This window comes from Dermacentor andersoni, chromosome 2 (assembly GCF_023375885.2).
Source record: "Dermacentor andersoni chromosome 2, qqDerAnde1_hic_scaffold, whole genome shotgun sequence".
Lineage (NCBI taxonomy): Eukaryota > Metazoa > Arthropoda > Arachnida > Ixodida > Ixodidae > Dermacentor > Dermacentor andersoni.
Window position 1 is genome coordinate 255,918,750 of NC_092815.1, and position 24,023 is coordinate 255,942,772.

Below are 24,023 nucleotides of genomic sequence, written 5' to 3' on the forward strand. Positions count from 1 at the left end.
TACATCCTAAACAAAATGTACCCAACACAATACAGAGACACCTGCCCATGGTGCGGCGCCACACCCACACTATCAATCATTCCACCAATCATTCCCGAATGCGGAGCAATGGGAGAATCGGCTTACCAGCTGCGAGCTCACGACCCAAATGGCTTTAGTGCAGCATGCTAGTGAGGTAGCTAGGCTCAGTGGAGGCCTGGAATAGGGGCCCACCCTTGCCGGAAGAGGCTCCAAGTCGCCGGCGCCCAAGAAGACGACGGAGACCTCGAGACGCTAAATCCTTGAGGGAACCAAATAAAGTTTCTCTCTCTCTCTCTCTCTCTCTCTCTCTCTCACACACACACACGCGTAAACAATAAATTCCCTATCAGAGAAATAACTTTTTAAGAAGGCCAGGGCAGGGCCAGTTATTCCATATGCTTCCAGTTTACGAAATAAAATCATGTGATTAATAGTATCAAATGCTTTTGCAAGGTCTAAGAAAACTGAACCAACGAATTCATTATTGTCAAGACTATTCCTAATAAAATGAGTTAAGAAAAGTAGAGCTAAGTTGGTGGAGCTTCCAGACCGAAAACCGAACTGGTAGTATTTAATTATATGGAATTTTTCCAAATACTTGCTTAATCTGATCAAATTAATTTTGCAATTATTTTACTTAGGGAAGAAAGAATCGAGATTGGACGGTAATTTGAAATGAACTCTTTATTACCTTTTTTTAAAAACTGGGATAACCTTTGCACGCTTTAGCAATGGCGGAAATACACCAGATTTAAAGATCAGGTTAATTAGTACGCTCAGGGGTTCACATATGGCATCAGCGACTAGCTTTAGGTGGCGCACTGCAATACCATCTAATCCTGCACTTGTGTTACGAAGATTATGCATAATAGAAAGCACTTCATGTGGCGTGACAGGATGAAGGAAAAATGAATGGCTCAGGCGTTCTATTTTAGGCTGAAAAGTTGTTAGTTTGTTTCCCTCAGGCAATGCAAAATGATCAGAAACAGCGTTTGCTATCTGAGAAGGCTGACAAAAAGTAAGATTGTCGCTTGTAATTTTAGAGATAAACTTAGGCGGCTCATTGTTGAAAAAGTTATTCAGTAACTGGCATTGTTTTTTAGGGTTGTTTTTATTCTGCAAGAATGCTGTTTCATACTAAAGCCTTTTGGCTTCTCTGAGAGTCCTGTTAAGAACGTTGCAGTATATTTTGTACCGATTTCTGAGAGAACAGGTAAATGGTTGTCTTTTAGTCTTCTTATACAAATTATCTTTTTTGTGCAAACTCTTCAGCAGACCATCTGACATCCAAGGAATATTGGGGCGTTTAAATCGATTTTTACAGCGCACAGTTCGAGAGCAAGTACTGATAGCTTTAGTGAATAAATTGCAGAATAAATTAAGAGCTTCTATAGGGTCTTCAATAAAATTCAGATCTGACCAGTCAGTGGAGCTAATGGTAGAAATTAATTTACCTGTGTCGAGTACTGCAGCGAAGTAAGAGGTGTCAATGTTGGCCAAACGTGTTTCGAAGATTGCAAAAACCGGAAAGTGATCAGTGAGGTCAGTGTTGACAACGCCCGCCGAAATGGGTACGCCTAGGTTTGTTAAAACATGATCAATTAGTGAATGTGAACCCTCACCAAGTCCGTGCTCTGGGGGCAGTCCTTGCAGTCTGCGGCTAGCACGCTGGCCTTGGGCGATGTTGGTTTTGTCCTCGGGCTTCGGGCTTGGATCGCGGCTTTGCGGGGGCGTTCGGTACATGAACGCACTAGCACCTCCACCAGATGTCACGTGGTAGTGACTGTTAAGAAGGCAGCAAAACTGTGATTAACGAAACGAGCGTTTTATTGGGCGAACTTGTGCCCTCAAAAACAGGCTACACTCAAAGAACAACGGTAGCGGCGAACACACTCGGCGATCTTCGAAAATCTGATCTGCGGGTCAAGCGCGTCGGCTTTTATACATCAATCGTCGAAGGTTCCAGACTAATCGCTGGGACCCGCGCGCCTTCCACAACGTTCTACATTATTCGCGTCGTGCACACATGCAATCAGATTACACAAGGTTAGGTCACAGACAGTGGATGGAACCATAAATAACTTTCCAGAAACTTCGGATACATGCAGGCGCGTCCCGCGCTGTGCGATAACATTTGTTAGGCGGCGAAACGTGGTCGCTCGATAAAGATAAGTACACGTGTCAGTATTTACAATTGCTCGTAGGTATAGCGGGCCGGGGCACTTGCGCAGACGACGGACGTTTGTGCGCATGCGCGATTAAGAGCGGCTGCGAGAGAACAAATGTTGGGAGTTCTGCTCCTTGAATGCGTGACTCTGCCTAGGCACTACGGACGAGTTTCTTAGCGCGTGTTCTATGTGTTTGGCCCTAGGCATGCCGACAGTTGGCTTGCCGACAGAAGTCGCAAGGTGCGGTAGTGCTGAACTTAGCGTTGCAAGTTGGCGGCTGGACGTCACAATATTTATTCGATCGTCTATTGTACTAACTGAAACAACGTGTCATTATTTCACATTATTGGCTGCGCGTCCAGGACACCAAACTAGCAACGGGGATTTAAAAGCTGGAACCTGGACTGGTCCGTGAGTTGGGGCTCGCCGAGGCCTGCGCCTGCCAAGGGTGTATATATGATCGGCTGTCTGCTATCGCAGACACCCCATTTTTTAAGCTAACACCCCCGGGCATGCTCCGGCCTTCGCGGCCCCAACTCACGGGCCACCCTGCTTCCAGCTTTGATCCCCCCGCTACCCCTTGGGTGCCCTGGAGACCTGCGCCGCCTGCTTTATTATAACCTCATGTGCTCTCCTGAGGCCTCCGTTTGTCAGTTACATGTGCCCTCCTGTGGCAGTGCTTGTAAAAAGTGTAATATATCGTCACGACGAAAAAAGCGACCCACGACTTTACAACACCAGTCAGAACCTTGCCCTTTCAGACGGGGAAACGGGACGTCCGTGCCCACTGCCTCACCGCGCCGGCAGCCAACGGCGGAGCGTAAGCCAACTGGACCGCACTCCACAATGCCGGCACGCCTAGGGGACAAACGCATACAACACACGCCAGGAAACTTCCTCCGTAGTGCCTACGAAGACTCACATATGCAAGGAGCAAAGCCCCCCAGGTTTTCTCTCTCGCACCTGCTCAGACTAGCGCCTGCGCAGAAATGTCCTGCACCACTGTGCCTACTAGCAATTGTAATACCGCTGCCCGGCTATTCATCATTATCTTTGTCTTCTGCGTATTAACCTTCAACCCCACTCTTACATTCTGTCTTTTACGGTCCTCAATCATTTGTTGTAACTCGTCTGCATTGTTGCTGAATAGAGCAATGTCATCGGCAAACCGAAGGTTGCTGAGATATTCGCCGTCGATCCTTACTCCTATAGCCTTCCCGGTTTAATAGCTTGAATACTTCTTCCAAGCACGCAATGAATAGCATTGGAGAGATTGCGTCTCCGTGTGTGACCCATTTCTTTATAGGTATGTTCCTGCTTTTCTTGTGTAGAATGAAGGTAGCTGGTGGCAAGATAGCTGTGGCAAGCTGTGGCTGTGGAACTTCTGTACATATTTTCCAATGTATTTATGTAAGCGTTCTGTACTCCTTGACTACGTAACGCCTCTATGACTGCTGGTATCACTACTGAATCAAATGCTTTTTCCTAATCTATGAAAGCCATATGGTGAAGCTTATTGTACTCTGCGGATTTCTCGATAACCTGATCAATGACATCAATGTGACCCATTGCAGAATATCCTTTCCTGAAACCAGCCTGTTCCCTTTGTTGACTAAAGTCCTATGTTGCCCTTATTCTATTGGAGATTGGTAAATATTTTATATAATAGTGGGAGTAAGCTAATGGGCCCATAATTTTTCAGTTCTTAACGCCTCCCTTTCTGTGGATTAGTATAATGTTTGCATTGTTCCAGTTTTCTGGCATCCTTGCAGTCGGTAGACACTTCAGATATAGAGCCGCCAGTTTTACTAGCATTATGTCTCCTCCATCTTTGACTAAATAGACTGTTATTTCATCTTCTCCTGCCAAGTTTCCCCGTTTCATGCCTTGCAAAGCCCTTCTGACCTCATCTCTAGTTATAGGAGGAGTTTCTGTATCCTATTCATTATTGTTTCGAATGGAGTACTCCTGAGTCCTCTGGGTACTGTTCAGGTCAGTATAGAATTCTTCCACTGCTTTTATTATACCTTCGAGATTGCTGATGATATTACCCTGCTTATCTTTCAGTGCATACATCTTGGTTTGTCCTGTGCCAAGTGTCTTTCTCACTGATTTCAGGCTGCGTCCATTTTTTACGGCTTCTTCAGTCTTAAGTTATAATTTCAAACATCACTTATTTTTCCTTTGTTGATCAGTTTTGACAATTCGGCGAATTCTATCTGATCTCTTGAGTTGGACCCTTTCATTCTTTGTCGTTTATTTATTCGGTCCTTTGTTACTTGGGAGAGCTTGCCTCCTACTTCAATTGCTGCCTCTGAAGCCAGCTTCATTACGGTTTCATTCATTGCCTCTATGTCATCATCATCACCTGTTCTAAGGCTGCATATTTATTTTCAAGTACCAGCCTAAATTTGCCTGCTTTTACTCTTACTGCCTCTAAGTTGACCTGTTTTTTTCTTGACCGATTTTCCTCTTTTTCTGTTCAAATTGAGGTGAATCCTAGCCCTCACTAACCTGTGATCACTGCCGTTTACCCTACCTATCACTTCTACATCCTGCAGTATGCTGGGATGGGCAGAAAATATGAAATCAATTCCATTTCTTGTTTCACCATTAGGGCTTTTCAAGGTTCACTTTCTGTTGCTATGTTTCCTGAAAAAGGTGTTCATTATTCTCAGCTACGGACGACCTTTCTCCGAATTCTACTGGCATCTCTCCTCTAGCGTTTCTAAAATCGACGCCGTAGTTGCCAATTGCCTGTTCACCTGCCTGCTTTTCCCCCACTTTTGCCTTGAAGTCACCCATTACTACTGTATACCGAGTTTGCATGTTTCTCATCGCTAATTCAACATATTCATAAACTGATCTACTTCCGCATCATCGTGACTGGATGTTGGAGTGTAGGCTTGTACTACCTTTATTCTATACCTCTTATAAATTTGATTACGACTACAGTTACCCTCTCATTATTGCTGTAGAATTCATCAATGTTGCCAGCTATGTCCTTATGGATTAGGCATCCTACCCCGTTTTGCTTCTTATCTCGGAGCCCTATATAGCAGAGGACATGGCCGTTATTAGGCAATGTATAAGCCTCACCCGTTCTTCTAATCTCACTAAGGCTGATGATATGCCAAACAACGTCTGATAGTTCCTCAGCTAGCTAGCCTCACTCGACATAGTTCAGCTGTCAAAGGTAGACAGGGTCTGTTTCCATTGGCGGCCTGTTCGGACCCATAGATTCTTAGCACCCTCTGCTGCGTTACAGGTCTGACCGCCGCCTTGGTAAGGAGCTCTGCAGCTGCTGAGGACTCAGGGCCATTGATTCATTGTAGATATCATCAGGGAGATTCTGGCCGAATACTGCACCAGGGAGGCCAATTCCTGTTCTGGTGGTAACTACGTTGTCACATGGCAATGCATTTAAAAATTGTGCAACTAACTAATCTTACAGTTTAATAATATAGGCTTCAAGTTGTTTTTGTAGTGCTTTTATAGGAACTGCTAAGCGAGTTCACAGCGGATAAGGGCAAGTTTAAAATTCAAGCACAAGTGCACTTTACTCAGCCCGGCTGAAAGAATATAGACTGCAAGAGTGGGTCATTAGTAGAGCTTGGCAGCGTTGCCCTTCTCTCTCTATCGCCCTTTCCGCTATGCATTATTGAAATAAATGTAAAACCAATAATTTTCGCCCAGAGCACATTAATAGATCAGCGTAATGCATTTTCATTGAAGTGCTGGTACACTGAGGCTGGCTCACACATACTGAAATTCTCACAGCCTCTGCTGCACACACGGCGATTGCTACTGATACTTGAAAGCATGACTATTGGGAAAAACATATTGAATATGGTGTTCGTGCATGTTGTACATATTATTTGCTAACTTTACAAAATATGCTTTGCAGGTTGGCGTTGTGATTCACCCCTGTCAGCCATGGCTGTCAGCCAAACAACCAGTGGTGTCATATTGCTTGAAATCAAGTGCCCCTACAGTCGTAAAGATGACATTAATCATAGATCATGCTCTGTATGAAAGCTACGTTAGCTATGTGACATATCATGATGGAATGCTTCAGTTGCCTCGCAGCCACCGATATTATTCACAGGTTCAGGTTGCCATGTATGTCACTAACACTACAGAATGTTTCTTTTTTATGTATACAAGCAAGCAAGATATTATTATAGTTGTTGACAGAGATGAAGATTTCCTTGCTCGAAACATTCCTCGGTTGGAGGCGCTTTATTATTGATGTTACATTAAACATCTCATGCGTTAAACCAGATTTCGGCTTCCAGGAATGAAGTGTGCTCTTAAAGGTACATACAGCCACTCAGCACATGAATTCAGATAAGCCTCCTTATGGAATGATTCCACATCGTAGTGGCTAAAACAAGCCATGTTTTTCTCCTTAAACTTGGAAATTAAGTTTTTAATCCAGCACTTAAAGTTGCGAAAAATGATCTTTGGCCCACCACGTGGCCCCCACATGAAGCAGCATAAGAGGTCTGCCACGTGACCTTCTACTAGTGGACGCCGTTACTGGCCTTTCTATTAGTACTGAAATGCAGTATACTTTCTAATATATGTTTTTCCTGACTTACAGTGTGCAGATAAAGCTTCGTTTATACTGTCCAGAAAAGTAGCGCCACCTTCATTTTCGATGAGTTGGCCCACTTGCAGCATAGTTGATGTCTTATTGTATCTCATAGGGGGACCACAGAACTTAGGTTACTTGCATGAAAATTTGCATGTGTACTAAAGCATTCATGTGTACCACCACGCATGCTTGTTTACCTTGTAATAATCACAAGTTAAAGCACCTGTGATTTTAAGGCAGGCAAAGCACAAATAAAACACAGACAGAGGAAAGAATTAGAAAATACATTGTGATTGCCATACCATGCCTTACCAATACTTGTTGCTCTCTCAATCTTCCACTGTACCAACTAGCTTGGAAACAGACCCTAGGCCTGTGTGATATAAAGGCTGATTTGGAAATTATGCTGCACTTATTAACAGCTCAATTACCTACAGTATGTTAGTATTAAGGTTTCACCTCCAGTAAGAGTGACAAACTGTTTTTCGATTTCTGTGCCAATTTAAAATTATAATTCCTCCTTAAAACATGTTCTGCATCCTTGTTGCTATCAATATAAGGTATTTTTCTTTCCACCATTTCATGACACATTCTTTGCACTTGTCGGTTCTTTAAGGAAGTTACTAGAATGTTAAACTCTGTCGAGCTACCTGATGGCAAAAGCTGGTTTTAGTCTGAATCTTCCTCTGAAACGGCCTGGCCTCCCGAACTTGCAAATGAACAGCAATGCTTTAATACCATCAATTCCTTTGCTTATAGCTGCTTTATAACTGAAACATGAAATACTGCATCAAAAAGATTCTGAACGTGTGCCATAGCTTTGACATGTCCATTTTGTCAATGAAGGAGTTGCAGTGTGTGATGACCCACTTATGGGGGCAAAGGTTCGTGTACTAAATGATTCTGATGGTTCTCTTAGGCGGAGCCTCCGAGAACCCAATTGAGGACAAAGCCGTTGGTTTCGACACACACACAAAGACTTTTAATCAAACTAAAGAGAGGCATAAAGTAAATAGAAGGAAATAAAAAGCATGCCTAAAATAAACACTCAAGCAGACATTGCCGCAAGGAACACACATAGGGCTTGCATGAGGTTAACGAGTGCGCGAGTCCGGGCTTGCCACGAGGGCAGGGACGCGTCACAGTCTCGACGCGGCGACGCGGCGACAAGCTGGCGAAAGGAGTGGCGCCGGTCTCACCATAGGTCGCGGTGTAAGCTGACCGACCGGGCCACCGGAGTGCGCCCGCTCTGGCTAGGCGAGGAAAAGCAGGCGGCTTGGTGGCGCCAGTAGACGGCGTCGGCGTTCTGGCCGGGCAGCAGGGTGTAGAGTTCGGGCCCGTAGCCCGACTGCTCTTGTCCTGCCCACGGGCACAGAAGCTCGAACGCCGGCCTCGGGCAGCAGGCGGCACGGCAGACGGGGGTGGCGTTCTGGCCGGGCAGCTGGCGTAGAACTCGGGCCCGAAGCCCGACTGTTCTCGTCTGGCTCATGGGCGCAGAAGCTCACCGGCCTTGAGGAGCTTCTGCGCCCGTGGGCGAGACGAGAACAGGTGGGCTTCGGGCCCGAGTTCTACGCCAGCTGCCCGGCCAGAACGCCACCCCCGTCTGCCGTGCCGCCTGCTGCCCAAGGCCGGCGTTCAAGCTTCTGCGCCCGTCGGCAGGACAAGAGCAGTCGGGCTACGGGCCCGAACTCTACGCCCAGCTGCCCGGCCAGAACGCCGACGCCGTCTACTCGCGCCAACAAGCCGCCTGCTTTTCCTCGCCTAGCCAGAGCGGGCGCACTCCAGTCGCCCGGTCGGTCAGCTTACACCGCGACCTATGGTGAGACCGGCGCCACTCCTTTCGCCAGCTTGTCGCCGCGTCGCCGCGTCGAGACTGTGACGCGTCCCTGCCTTCGTGGCAAGCCCGGACTCGCGCACTCGTTAACCTCATGCAAGCCCTATGTGTGTTCCTTGCCGCAATGTCTGCTTGACTGTTTATTTTAGGCATGCTTTTTAGTTCCTTCTATTTACATTATGCCTCTTTTTAGTTTGATTAAAAGTCTTTGTGTGTGTGTCGAAACCAACGGCTTTGTCCTCAATTGGGTTCTCGGAGGCTCCACCTAAGAGAACCGTTAAATCATTTGAGTACACGAACCTTTGTCCCCATATTAGGGTCATCACACAGTGATTCTTTCAGTTGTATATGTAAGCTTGCAGACTGTATTTGCTTAGTGAGAGCCTTTGCTGTTGCACAGTTAAGGCTAGTTCACAGTTGCAGTGTTTAAGCCATTTTTGATGCCTGTAGTGAACGTAACCTTGAGGCCCATCCATTCAAGGGATTTATATCAGACCAGAGGTCTGGTCACCGTCGACCTGATCACGTTTTCTTGAATTTTAATTGATGTCTCCCATTTTTTGTGTGCATGACGGTTAAAAGCCACACCATATCTTTTTAGGTATATTTGCAAATTTGTTCAGCCTAGTGCTGTCCCCTTGCTTTACAATTTCTCATCCAAGTTTATAATTTTACAATCACAGATACAGCTGCTAGCTTTCCTGGTGACCTGAGCCCTACTATGTTAGCTGGCTAAAACATAACTGCTACCAGCTCTTTCTTCAGTATCATACTGCGCTTAATGTTCTAAAAATAAAGCACAGTAGTTTGTTTTTGTGTTGTGCTTGCCTGCAAAACAGCAGTATTTTGTTTGCAAGCTAGGCACATAAGTCTACACATGTTTACACAAATGGATTGGTCCGCTTTTTATTATTGTCAAAAATTATGAAAGACATACATGACAGGATTGTTTTTCAAAATCTCGGTGGGAAAGTTGGCCTTAAATATTACAATTTTGTAAAGGGTGGGAGCCTTGCTTATGCCAAAATACGTTTGTTACTCTGTGCTTGTGTATATCAGTGAAAATAAAGCACCTTACTTTCTGTTGCTTTGAATTATTGGACTTTGCAGATTTGCCAAAATGCAGCACATATGAAAAATCTCACTCATGGCAGGAATCAAACTGACAGGAATACGGTGCTCCAAAATTCTATGAGTTTTTATGCGCTGTATCACTCTCTCTACATGGACGCGCACTTGAGCAATATTGTACGTTTCTTGCAGTTCTGTAGGTGAGAAAGGCTGGTTGCCAGTCGAGAATAGTGGCGTAATCAGCACGGCACGTTTACCTGCCACACCTGCTAGTGTTCCAGGAAAACCTTTATCTGCAGGAATAACATCATGTTGACCAATTATTTCAAAGAATCCTGATTCCAGCACGATTGTGTGTCTGAGCAACGCCCACCATAGGATATGGACTTGAATACAATGGTGTCAGAGGGGGCAATCGCAACTAAAAATTTCAATGTAAAGCCACATTTGTACGTGGAGTAGAGGACATGTTGTTGCCTCACCTCTAATGGTGTTTCTGTACGCACCTCAGTGCAATCGACAATGAATGTGCAGTCAGGATATTTGACCTTAAAACACTCTGGACGTTTATCCTGTATCACTTGCATATGTGGCTTATATATCCACTTTCTTGCAGCACCCGCAAGCGTACCCAGAACTGCATGAAACGTTCGTGCTGCTGTTGTTTCATGAATGCCAAAAATTACCGCGATTGCACTAAAAGGCACTCCGTGCTTTATTTTGAATAGAAATATTAAAGGTTTGTAGGAAGGCTGACATCAGTACTCTTATCTCTCGTATGAGGCAGGAGACTTAACAGGAGCGAGAAAACATTGTCAGAAACGCCACAGAGGTATCTCACTGCACCGGGTGTTAAGGACATTGTGTCGAATCCCCCCAAAAAACCACACCCTAGTGTCTGGTCCTTCAGCACGGTGCAATAGGCATGACAAATTTCCTGCTGGTGTTGTGAAACACGGTGTGGCCGATTCTTCCCTCTGGCACACCTTTTGCACTGTAAGGTCTAATGCCTCAATGTGCTCCTCTTAAACATTGTATTCAACCTGAAAGTCGCAAATGAGAGAAAATATTTATTTATTTCACAATAACCCTAAAGTCCCTCAGTGCCTAAATGTAAATACAGTGGAAAAACAAAACTGGGACAAAATTAATTACAGTGCATCAACGTATAAACACACAAAAAATAATGATAGTTATCAGTACAGCAACTCTAAATGATAGGTGCAAACTATGACACTGTCGCGGAGGCTTTGGTTAACGGTGCATTAAAAAAATAATCTGTTTAGAAATCAGAGAGTGAAGCGTAATATATTAGGTATGCATGGTACTGCGTAGAGCGTGTGTAACTTTCGAGGCATTTGTTTCGGTGACACGGTGCGATGACAGATTATTCCATTCTTTCGCGGTGCGAGGTTAAATGAGTGAGCAAATGCGAGGGAATGACACATTATGCATTTGACTTTGCAAGAATGATCCCGACGCGGAAAAATGGCTGAGAGTTCACACATGAGCTCGTTATGAAGAGATACGTGATAGTAGAGCTTATGGAATAGTGTTAAACGAGATATATTACGGCGAAGTGACAAGGCTTCAAGCTCGGCGCGATATTTTAATGCTCTTACACTGGTTTCTCGTAAATAATCTGAAAAGATGAAGCGTACAGCACGGTTCTGCAGGGCTTCTAAGTCATTTATTAGGTATGCCTGATGGGGATCCCATATGGCTGACGCGTACTCTATTTAAGGGCCTATTAGTGTTGTGTATGCCAGTTCGCGTAAATGTACGGGATCATGTTTGAGGTTATGTTTAAGGAAACCAAGTGAAAGGTTTGCGGAAGCGAGGATATTGTTAATGTGATTATTCCACGTCAAGTTAAGGGTGAGGTGCACGCCAAGACATTTGTAGCTGGAAACTTCTTCAACAAGGCTGTCGTTTAAGATGTAAGATGTTGATGCTCGGGGCGCCTTATTAGTAAAAGAGATGAATTTAGTTTTAGTAAGATTTAGAGACATTAGCCAAGTTGAACACCATACGTTTATTGCGTTTAGGCCAGATTGAAGAATGTCGTGATCACAGTTAGAGTGAATATTACACTATGTGATGCAATCATCAGCAAATAGTCTGATATTGGATTTGATGCCGTCTGGTAGATTAATAATATAAATTAGAAAAAGTAGGGGCCCAAGCACACTTCCCTGTCGTGCACCAGATGCTACGGGGACTAGAGATGAATTGTGATTGTTAACCGATGCAAATTGCATCCTGTTAGAAAGAAAGTCTTTTATCCATGCGACAACAGTAGAGTCAATGTTCAGCTGTGTAAGTTTGTGAATAAGTCGACGATGAGGGACACGGTCGAATACTTTTGAATAATGTAGGAATAAGGCATCTACTTGAATTCCAGTGTCTATTGATGAATGTATGCCGTGAATAAAGCCAGCGAGCTGAGTGTCACATGAATAGCCTCTGCGAAAACCATCTGTTGCTTAAATATGAGGTTATGTTCTTCAAGGTAGTTAATGACCTGGAAATGTATAATATGTTCGATTAATTTACAAATGTTACTTGTTAAAGAAATTGGTCGATAGTTAAGCGGTGAAGAACGATCCCCAGACTTGAAGAATGGCACTACTTTAGCCACCTTCCAATCGTGAGGGATAACGCCTGTTGATAGTGATTGTGCAAATAAGGCGGACAGTATTGCGAAGATGCTTGGGGCAATTTTTTTTAAAATTGTTTTATTTAAGCCAGTATTCTCAGCGGAAGATGAAATCTTAAGATTAGTAAGGAGATAATAAATTCCAGAATCGGTAATTATTATTTCCGGCATAAACGAATCAGTGTGAGTCATGGTGGCTAACGGTTCTAAACATTCGCGCCTGGATACGGATGAAAATGTTTCGTTCAGTAGTTGGGAACAATCAGTGCCAGTTATCGCTGCGCCGTCATGATCAGTAAGGACGACGTCAGGATTATGCTTGGGATTAATGACTCGACCAAAAGCGCCGAGGGTTAGTTGTTAACATCGATGACAGGTCCCGTTTATAGAATTGTCTGCGCTTGGCTTTGAGTAAACTTTGGTATTCTTCGTCACAGGCTTTGTACCGACGACAGGATTCAGATGATCTATTTCTGCCAGCTTGCCTGAATAATCTTTTTTTTCTTCTTATTTAGGCGACGAAGGTTCAGCGAAAACCAAGGAGCAGTGTTATCGGATTTTATGAAAATGATCGGGATGTATTTATCTATGAGATTAGTGAGTGCGTTTTTAAGTAGTAACCAGTTTTCGTCTACTGTCCGCGACAAATAATCTCTCAGAAAGTCGATAGAAAAAAGCGATAGTTCATTGTTAATACGATCAAAGTTGGCTTTTTTGTAACACCTAATCTGCTTGCTGATAATTTGCCTTTTGATAGGTGAAGGAACGAAGCGACCAGTTAAAACATCATGATCGGATAAACCATTAATATGATTTATTTCAGAACATATATCTGGATTGTTCGTTAGGATCAAGTCAAGAATATTAGAAGAGTGCGCGGAACATCGTGTCGGGCTTGAAATTAACTAGGTTAGGCTGAAATCGAGAAAACACTGCAGGAGCGCATGGGACTCTGAGTGTGTGCTATAGCTTGATTGTGAGGACCATGGTATGTCTGGGAAATTAAAATCACCAAAAATGACTACATTTGAATGTGGAAACCGATGAGTAAGTTCGGTAAAAATGCGATGAAATTCTGCTGTGAACCCATGAGTGAGGTCCGGTGGGCGATAAAAGACACCAATAATTACATTACTTGATCTGAATTTAAAAGAAGTTACTACGCATTCCAGGAAAGTGGCAATAACCACGGGCACTACAATATACTGTCTGTTTATTGCAAGGAGGACACCGCCACCTTGGGAATTTTTCCTATCGCAACGAAAGATAATAAAATCAGCGTCACAAACGAATATGTTTTCATTAGGAGTAGCATCTTTAAACCAAATTTCAGTTAATGCTATAACTGTTACGGATGTTGAGTCGATTAGTGAAGATAGTGCAACATTTTTAGACATAACTCTTCTAATTTTAGTCTATAAAAAGCAGCAACCGTCCTCAGTATTAATCGTACTATTTGTAAATGTTTGTGGTGTTTCTTGAACCTTAGGTGAAGTTGAAAAGTTGGTGCTATGTCAAACTGGAGACACAACCGGGGAAACGAGCTTTGCACAATTTGCTTGAATGTCCCATACGTACACTTTCTTGTTAATTTTTAGTTTGTTAAAGACAAGGCTTACACGGTCTTTTCCTGTCTTTATGGTTTTTGAGAACTGCCAAAGTTTACGTCTTTTACCGCGAACCGCCTCGGAGTAATCACGAGAAATGCCAAAGTTAGTATCTTTCAGCTTGTGGCCATTACTAAGCACTGTTTCGATTTCTTTTTCATTGAAAAACTTCACAATAATTGGTCGAGTACGTTGGTTTGAAAATCATCCGAGGCGATGCGCACGTGCGATTGAAGCTGTTGATACTCCTAGTTCATCTTTGCAGAGTTTAGTTACTATTTGCTCGGACGTGTCCCAGTCTTCCGAATAACCCGTATCTTGTATGCCATAAAAGAGAAGATTAGAGCGCCTCGAGCGGTTTTCAAAATCGTCTACATTGTTGTGCATCATCGATATATCATGCTCGCTGCTGCTGCAGGACTGAGGCCACACTCCTGATGCAAATTGTGATTCTAAATCCTGGATTTGATTTTGCATTTTTGCTAGATTAACGTCTTGGCTTGAGATTGGTCTCTCTGAGGGAAGTGACTCACGTTTACCTTCAACTTCGTGTACGCGTTTAGTTAGTACTTCAAGATCATTTTTTAGTCCAATGTGTATGTGTAACACTTTGTTCACTGATTCCAACAAGTTAGAATTACTCGCTTCCAAGCGTTGTACGGCATTGAACACTATGTCAAGTTTTTCTTCTTGCACTTTCGTCATTGGACCAGGGGCTGCGGCACTGTTGCCGTGTCAGCGCACTCGTCAATTATGTACAGCGATGAGCACAGTTAGGGTGAACACGCGAGCGCGTGGCCGACGGCACTGTTAGCGCCGCGTCACGGCAATCGCTGGAAGCATTGCACATGCGCAGTATGCGCTCTGCGAAAGAATATTTCCACCGCGCGCACCACGTCACTGGAGACGCTCGTTCGTCGTCTGCTAGCCGCATTTTTGTCTGCTGAGCTGACACTTTCAGTACTTGCAGCCCATCTGGTAGAAAATGTGGCGCGTGAATGAATAAATCAGCATAAGACACTTTGTGTTTCAACTGTTTATTGAACTAAACTGCAAGCTCGCAGTGTAAGTGGAACAGACGTACTACAGGGAAATAAAATATTAGAATTTCTAGTACCGAGTAATGTCACCACTGACAGCAACGACTGCCGCTGTCCTGGACGGTAGTGACTCATAAAGTGCCTGCACATATTCGTGATTGGCCTTTAGGCTTTCCCATTCGTGGCTGACTGCGGCCCACAACTGGTCGGAAGTCGCGGAATAAAGGGGCTTTCTTGCCAAGGCAGCTTTCAGGCGGCCCCACACGTTTTCAATAATATTAAGGTCCGCTCCTTTCGATGGCCATTCGAGTATGGGTATGTGCTGCTCTGCCTGGAAGTCCTTCCCAACCCTGGCCGTGTGGATCGGCGACCGGTCTTGCTGGAAAAGATAGTTGCCGTCGGGGAATAGACTGCTCGCACATGGCAACAGCACATCGTTCAAAATACTGCAGTATTGCTGAGACGATAAGTGCCCACGTATGCGGTGTAATGGTCCTAAACCATATTGCGAAACCGCACCCCACACGCTCACACTTGCTCTCCCGCTGCCAGAGACACGTTGCACGTTGTCTGGATCGTTCCTGCATGGCGTTGTTAAATAAAGTAAGAAACCCACTCTTCAACGAAAAAGTTTACGTTACCGTGTTCCTGGCTGTCTCCACACAAGCACTCTTTGGTCTTGTCGCGTCGAAAACGCGGACTCGTCCGAAAAGATGACACGCCCCCAGTCGTCGGTTGTCCACGACACGTGCTGCTCAGCGAACCGCCGTCGTGCTTCCCTGTTGGCAGTCGTAAGCAGCGGCTTCTGTGCTGCGACGTAACTGCGAAGGCCTGAACTGCGCAGGCGACGTCGAACAGTAGTGTCCGAAACGTCTAAATCCAACTCCTCGCGAACTGCTGCGGCAGGCAAAAAAGGGTTCTCGACAACAGCTGCAATTATGCATGCATCTTCGTCATCTGTGGTAGCCCTAGGACGAGGTGCGCGTGGCGCATCCCGAATGCGACCTTCGTTCTTATATGCCTGAATTATTCGGTTCACAGTCTTGAGAGGCCTATCTACTAAAGAGCCGATGTATCCCTGGGAATAACCTTTTAGTGAAAGGTCAACAATAGAACGTCTTTGTTGATCGGGAACTCTAGCCATAATAGCATGTGGCGACAGACTGAACGTCTGCGGTAGGTGCTCGGTGTTTTATATGCTGCATTTGCATGCGGAACAACTCTGAAGATATTAGTCACGCCCCACATAGCTATGTGCGTTTTTTTCAGTTTTGTTTTCTTGAAGCACTTGAAATGCCGAAAGTATCAGCTCACAAGGCAGAAGCTCGGCTAGCACACGATGGACGGGCCTCTCTAGTGACGTGATGCGCGCGGTAGAAAGACAGCCTCGCTAAACGTGTACTGCGCATGTGCAGTGCTTCCAGTGATTGTCGTGACGCGGCGCCAACAGTGTCGTCGGCCACGCGCTCGCGTGTTCACCCTAACTGTGCTCATCGCTGTACCTTCAGGTGCTGCTGCTGGCTATCCTGGGTCATCCGCGTTCCCACTCAGCTTCAACGGTTCATCTGGGGCCTCCCCTGGCCAACAGACACTGCACGGACTGGAACCAGGTGCTGCCCGGCCTTTCTTTGGACGCTCCGTGTGCTCCGCCGCCAAGAATAGCCTTTCCTTCGTTCATTGTCTGGCAACCTGGCACCGAGTCACTTGGCGCAACCCTTCAAAAGCCTGCTCACTTGCTCGGTGCATTGGGCTGCGGCACTGTTGCCGTGTCAGCGCACTCGTCAATTATGTACCTTCAGGTGCTGCTGCTGGCTATCCTGGGTCATCCGCGTTCCCACTCAGCTTCAACGGTTCATCTGGGGCCTCCCCTGGCTAACAGACACTGCACGGACTGGAACCAGGTGCTGCCCGGCCTTTCTTTGGACGCTCCGTGTGCTCCGCCGCCAAGAATAGCCTTTCCTTCGTCCATTGTCTGGCAACCTCGCACCGAGTCACTTGGCGCAACCTTTCAAAAGCCTGCTCACTTGCTCGGTGCATTGGGCTGCGGCACTGTTGCCGTGTCAGCGCACTCGTCAATTATGTACCTTCAGGTTAGTTATTGCACGTCGTGCAACTTCCGGAGTGATGATGTATGCTTGATAGCAGTGTCGTGGCCCCCTGGTTGTTTGAAACGTGTTCGTGGAGCAGTACTGTGTATCTGGAGCATGTTATTGCTTAGCGGGGATATTGAGGAAAACCCGGGACCAATGACTAAAGCGCAAGAAGAGAAACTGAACTCGGTTTTTGACGCAGTTACCCGCATTGAATCAAGCCACAAACAGCTTTTGGATTCTGTCAACAAAGTTTTGACCATGCAGATTACCGTGCAAAATGAAGTGGACATACTTAAAAAGCGAGTTCTTGCACTTGAGTCACAGGGTGGCGTGGGAGCTTGTGCGCAGGTTCCTCAGTCCTACGAAAAAACATTTTCGGCCATGCAAGACAAAATTGATGATTTAGAGAACCGCTCCCGCCGTGCCAATGTTCTGTTCCTTGGAATTGAGGATACCGAAAAAGCGGAAACGTGGGAGCAATCTGAAAAACTTGTGCGTCAATTTTGCTCCGATAAGCTCGAACTAACTGTGAACACCATTGTGAGAGCGCACAGACTAGGCGCATTTTCGGCAGATAAGAAACGGCCAATTATAGCAAAGTTTTGTCATGAGAAAGAGGTTGAATCTGTTTTAAACATGGGCATCAAGTTGAAGAACACAACACTTAGAATCTCCCGAGATTACTCAGCCCCTGTACGTGAAAAACGCCGAAAGCTCTTACAGTTTGCTAAAAGTATTAAGAAAGAAGGCGATCGCACTAAGCTCATTTTCACTAAGCTCTTTATCAATAGATATGTGTACGTGTGGGACTCGGACAACAACTGTGCAGTTCGTCTTAACACCAACGAACGGGGCACAGAAAATGTAACTGCTATAAATGACCAGACCGAATGACGCACTAAACATGCTATCCCGCCACATTAGTGCCTTCTTTACACAAAGCGCAATTGGCCTCACGTGATATTGGCTTTTTGTACACAAATATACGAAGTGCTCTCCCAAAAACTGTCCCACTGTCTTCATTGATAGATTCCTGTTCAGCTTCCATAGTGGCTCTTACCGAAACCTGGCTGAGTGATACTGTTCCTGACAACTGTATCTTGGTCAGCGGTACAGAATATAATTTTTTTCGTACTGACAGGCTTCAACGAAAGGGAGGCAGTGTTCTTATTTCCATAAAAAATGATGTAGTGCCCATTCTCGTTGCTGTTAATTCCTTTCTTTTGTGCGTGTTAGTTTCCCTCAAGTGTGGCCTGACCTCTTTTGTGATCTGTGTATTTTATCGCCCTCCTGATATGACGTGCACGTTTGCGAGCGAATTTCACAGAGTTTTGGATGATGTGGTAATCCGATTTCCCAGCTCGGTATTAATTATTTTCGGCGAGTTCAACTTTCCTTCAATAGACTGGTCAACTCTGACATTTATGTGCAAAGATACCGAAGCGAAGGAATTTCTTACCACTTGCCTTGACCACTCGCTAACACAAGTAATAGATCAACCTACGCGACACTCGGCAACCTCTGCAAATATTCTCGACCTCATCCTTACAAACAATCCTGACCTTTGCTCTGATATCGCCCACTTAGATGGCCTTTCTGACCACGCCATTATCACCGGCAACCTCACACGCCATTTAACACGCGACAAGCCACCAACAAAAAAATCAGATGCTACAACAGAGCCAACTTTGCTAATATGAATTCCGAATTATCGAATTTTTCAGAGCACTTTATTGACAGGCACCTATCATTCACGGTAGAAGAAAATTGGCTTCTGTTTAAAAACTTCCTCAAAGAACTAATAGAAAAATTCATACCTATCATTACAATAAAAAGCAACCGTACTACTCCCTGGTTCACGCAGCAGCTTCGGCGTTTAAACAATAAAAAAAGCGACTCTACAGACAGGCCGATAAAAACGTTACGTCGGTTTCTTGGCTGCGTTACAAAGCCTGCGATAAAGAATACCAAACATTACTTAAAACCACACGCCGTCATTTCTTTTGCCATAACCTAACATCTATGCTTAAAAATAACCCTCGGAGATTCTGGCGCATCGTGAATCCCAAACAACATCCTGGTATCACTCTTCATGATAGCAACGACATTTCACTTCCGGAATCACAATGCGCAGAACTTCTAAATGAGACATTCAAGGCTGTTTTTACCTGCGAGGACATTACTACCGCACCTATGAAGGATTGTATATCTGACATTGACATGCCAGAAATTGATGTAACCGAAGCGGGCATATTTTCCCTTTTAAGTAAACTGAAAATTTCTTCTACATGTGATCATAATGGTATCAATAACACCATACTGAAGAATACACGCCATGGCATCTGTAGTATTCTGACGGCCCTTTTTTCACAATCTCTCGCGACAGGCACTATCCCCGATGATTGGCGAATAGCCAAGGTAGCACCCTTTTTCAAGTCAGGCGACCGTTCTTTACCATGTAACTACAGACCTATTTCGCTAACAAGTACCATATGCAAGGTCATGGAACACGTCATTCACTCCCAAACTGCCAAATACTTAGAAAGCCACAACATAATATACCAGTATCAACACGGTTTCCGCAAGGGCTACTCTTGTGAAACACAACTTGCAGGGTTTGTTCATGACTTACACTCATCCATTGACGCTGGTTTACAAGTAGATGCAGTTTTCCTTGATTTCTCCAAAGCTTTTGATTGCGTTCCGCACCACAGATTACTTCTCAAACTTGCATGCCTTAACATACACCCTAACGTCCTCGCATGGGTTAAAGATTTTCTTTCCTCCAGGCTCCAGTACACTTCCGCTAACAACTACAATTCTTCTTTTGCCCACGTTACTTCCGGTGTCCCCCAGGGCAGCGTGCTAGGTCCTTTACTTTTCTTAATATATATTAACGATCTTCCTTCTTGCGTAACGTCCCGGGTTCGTCTCTTTGCCGATGATGTCGTAATTTACCGCACAATTTCCTCTGATATCGATCGCCAATGCTTGCAATCTGACCTTGATGCAATTGCCTTATGGTGCTCCAAATGGATAATGTCGCTTAATATCTCTAAAACCAAGTTCATGACATTTAACGGCCGAAAGTCTCGAATTGAAAACACTTACTTCATTAATAACAGCACGATTGAGTCTTCCACTTCCTACAAATATCTTGGCCTTCATTTCCAGTCTGACCTAACATGGCATCACCATATAAATTTAACCCTGGCAGCTGCTAACCGTACTCTTGGAATACTTAAACGAACCCTCAAGCAAGCGCCACCACTCGTACGAAAACAGGCATATACCACAATCATTCGCCCGAAAATTGAATATGCTGCGGCAATTTGGGATCCCCATCAGGTATATCTAGCCTCTAACCTTGAAGCCCTGCAGAACCGTGCTGCTCGATTTATTTTTTCAGATTATTCTACATTCACCAGCATTACATCTTTAAATAATAGTGCCGGTTTGCAATCCTTGAGCCTTCGTCGAAAACATTCCCGCTTATCACTATTTCATAAACTTTTCCACCATTCCTCACTTCGTGATGATTTCTTTCAGTCACCGCCGATTATCTTTCCTCGCCGCGATCACCCTAACAAAGTAAAACGCATTTTGTGTCGGTCATTAACTGTCGCTCAATCCTTCGTACCACGCACTATCATCGATTGGAACGATTTACCCTCATACATAGCCATGGAAACTGACATAGCCAAATTTAAGGAAACAATTTGCACTACTGTGAGAAGCTGCTAAAATGTTGTTTCCTTATTCAGTGTGTTTCCCGGATAATTTTTATGCTGTGTGATGTGCTGCTTGCTCCTGACGTTTTTATGTAACGTTTTTTTTTTCTTATGTTGACTACACTGACTTGTTGAACGAAAACAAAAAAAAACGTCTTCTAAATGTTTTTCTTTTTATGTATGCTGTACTTGAATGTACACTTGCTTTTCTTGTAGCCCCCCCCCCCCTATGTAATACCCTCCTTCGAGGGCCTTTAGGGGTATTGTAAATGAATAAATAAATAAATAAATGTCTCCGCCTAGCAATAACAGGCGCAAAAGATACAGTACTGTACGTGCAAACCGCTTGATACCGTTGGACATATCAATGGGGGCCGCGACACCGCAATGAGACAAGGATTGTTGCTACGATAACATGAAGCTTCAAGGTAACTAACCTGTACGAGTGCAAACAGTGAGCGAAACATTCCAACTGCGTTGGCGTGGCCCGAAGTGTGGAAAAAGGGTGAGTGGTTATATGCAGGCAGGTCAGCTGATATGGTTCCGAGTTGCCAGCCGAGTGAATGACTATCAATTAGGTTTCGCGGCGCGACATCTGGTGGATCCCGGCCGCTTTTTGTAGAAAATGGCTCGCTGCTTGAGAACTGGTTGTCGTAGCACCATCCGCTGGGCACCATCCACCGTCACCATCCAGCCAGTGGTACCGGTGACGTGGAACAGGACAGGCCAAGCAACGCCACGAACAGGACCTGTACGAGTGCAAACTGTGAGCGAAACATTCCAACTGCGGTGGCGTGGCCCCCATGAATCAAGCCCCAGCAAAAGGTGAACGCACCAGCTCCATGCTACTATTTTCATTTGGCGGTTCAAGGCATGACTGCTGCTGATACGAGCCTCCAACCAAAATGTGAGTGTCCTTGTCCTCCATAAATGGAAAAAGTCCATTAGCTGCTGCTGATTGGAGCCTCCAACCAAACTACGAGTGTCCTTGTCCTGTGTAAATGGAAACAGTAAATTTTTCTATGATTTCTGAACCGAACTGCAACAACATTGTTTTCCACTTGCCCTCCTTTCACTTTGTTGTGGTGGCACCTGGCAATTAGTAGGCGATTTCGTACGGGCTCGAGCTCGCGCTGTAAGTCGGTATGGCCGCACTTTCTGCTGTCGTTGAGGCGAATGGAGCACGCAGCGCGATGAGTGCGCGCATATTTGAGCTCACAACCACCATCAGAGATCAGTTGTGTATTTCTGAATGTTCCATTTACTAATGTGACCTTATTGCAGTATTATCCTCTAGTTCTAAGCTGCGGTTTACGAGCAATAAAAGATACGTGACGATCGGAACAGCGTGGGTGCCGTTCTGCTACGATAGAGTCTGTGCTGTTATACTTTGAAAAGCGTTCAAACTGTTAGCTACAGATTACATTGCGTGGATACTTGGTTCGGTGGATGAGGTTCCCACCCATGAATAAAATAGTTTTGGTTAGTAATAAGAGCACACTTTACAGTGTTAACGATACTTGTCCAGCAAAGTGAGCGTTTACGAAGTGCGCGAGCATCCTAAGCTGCATCCTAAGCGCGCGAGCATCCTAAGCTGCTCCTAAGCTGAGAATCCTAACCTACCATTGGGTAGGTGCTAGATTATAGATATTGTCACGTGGTGGTGACGTTGAATAAAACAGTAGAAATACTGTGAACGACAAAACTAACTTTTATTGGGCGAACCTGTGCCCACAAAACAGGCTACACTTATAGCACAACGATAGCGGCGAACACGGTCGGCGATCGTCGAAAATCTGATCAGCGGGTCGAGCGCGTCGGCTTTTATACAGCAGTCGTCGAATGTTCCAGACTAATCGCTTGGACCCGCGGAAGACATGCGGGTTAACCCGCATGTCTTCCACAAAGTTCTACACCATTCGCGTCACGCCATGAAATCAGATAACATAAGGTTCGGTGACAACAGACAGCGGATAGAAGCATCGATAACTTTCCTAAAACTTCGGATACATGCAGGCGCGTTCCGCGCTGTGCGTTAACATTTGATAGGCGGCGAAACGTGTCCCCCGATAAAGACAAGAACACGTGTCAATATCTTTGTTCTATATAGTGTATGGCAACGTTTATAGATCTATAAACATTGTGTGGTGTGACTATGCGAGGTCGTACTGCGGTGTTCGCCCGTTTTCTGTATCTTTTCCGAGAAATAGGATGATAACCGATTTTCTTTTTCGGTTGTGTTAGTTCCGTTCCCTACGACGCACTCACGCGTTTTACGGAAATTTTGTCCTCGAAAATGGCCATCGCATTCTTTTTATGCGACCCCTCTTGGATATTGTGGCTTTACAGAGCAAATAGGCAATGCCGAAGCACATAGCTTATATATGTATCGTGCTGGTTCTCCAACCGTAGTGATCGCTGAGTTGCGCAGCGCCATCGGCCTCGTGCAGGAGGCTAGCATAGACATATATTGGATTTCGAGCCTACTAGACTTGAAATGGGTGAGAAAGATGCCGGTGAATCACAAATATTTGATAGCGCCAGCCGCTTAGATGTTTCATAGTTGCCTTAGGTTGGCCGTAGACGAGCATGCACTCTTATGTTTTTGCCCCTACGCCAAGCGATCAGATAGTGAGCCGATTTACCATTTCATGCTGGTATTACGGAGACACCGGTTCTTTTTTTTTAATTCGAAAGCTTGCCCTTAGGCATAGTACAAGGATTTTAAAAGTACACGAAGAAATTCGACTCGTGCAAAAAATCTAGGAGTGACCGGTGATGTGATCCATGAATCCAACGTTCAAGGTCGGGTGGGCGGCCAGGCCGAAGGCCTGTTGCCCGGAGGAGGCGGAGACGGCTTAGATGAAGTCCTGGGCACGTCCATAGTAGGTGTGTCAATGTCACATTTTAGATTTCTGTGTTACAAAATGGGCACGATGAGCCGTAAGGAACATGGTACTGTTGGGCTCAGAGAGCGGTCACGGACGGAGTGAGCGCGACCCCGACACGTAGCCTCCTTAAAGTAACCTCCTCTCGGCGGGTTAAACCACCAGGGAGGTCTGACCCAGACGGAGGTATGAGAGCTCGTGTGGTACGTCGGAGGTTTCCCTTTTTCCGGATTAGTCGTCCACAGGCGTGTTCAGGAAAATGGGGAAGTGGGTATGTTGTAATCTGTGGGTCGGTTGCCATATCTGCTTCA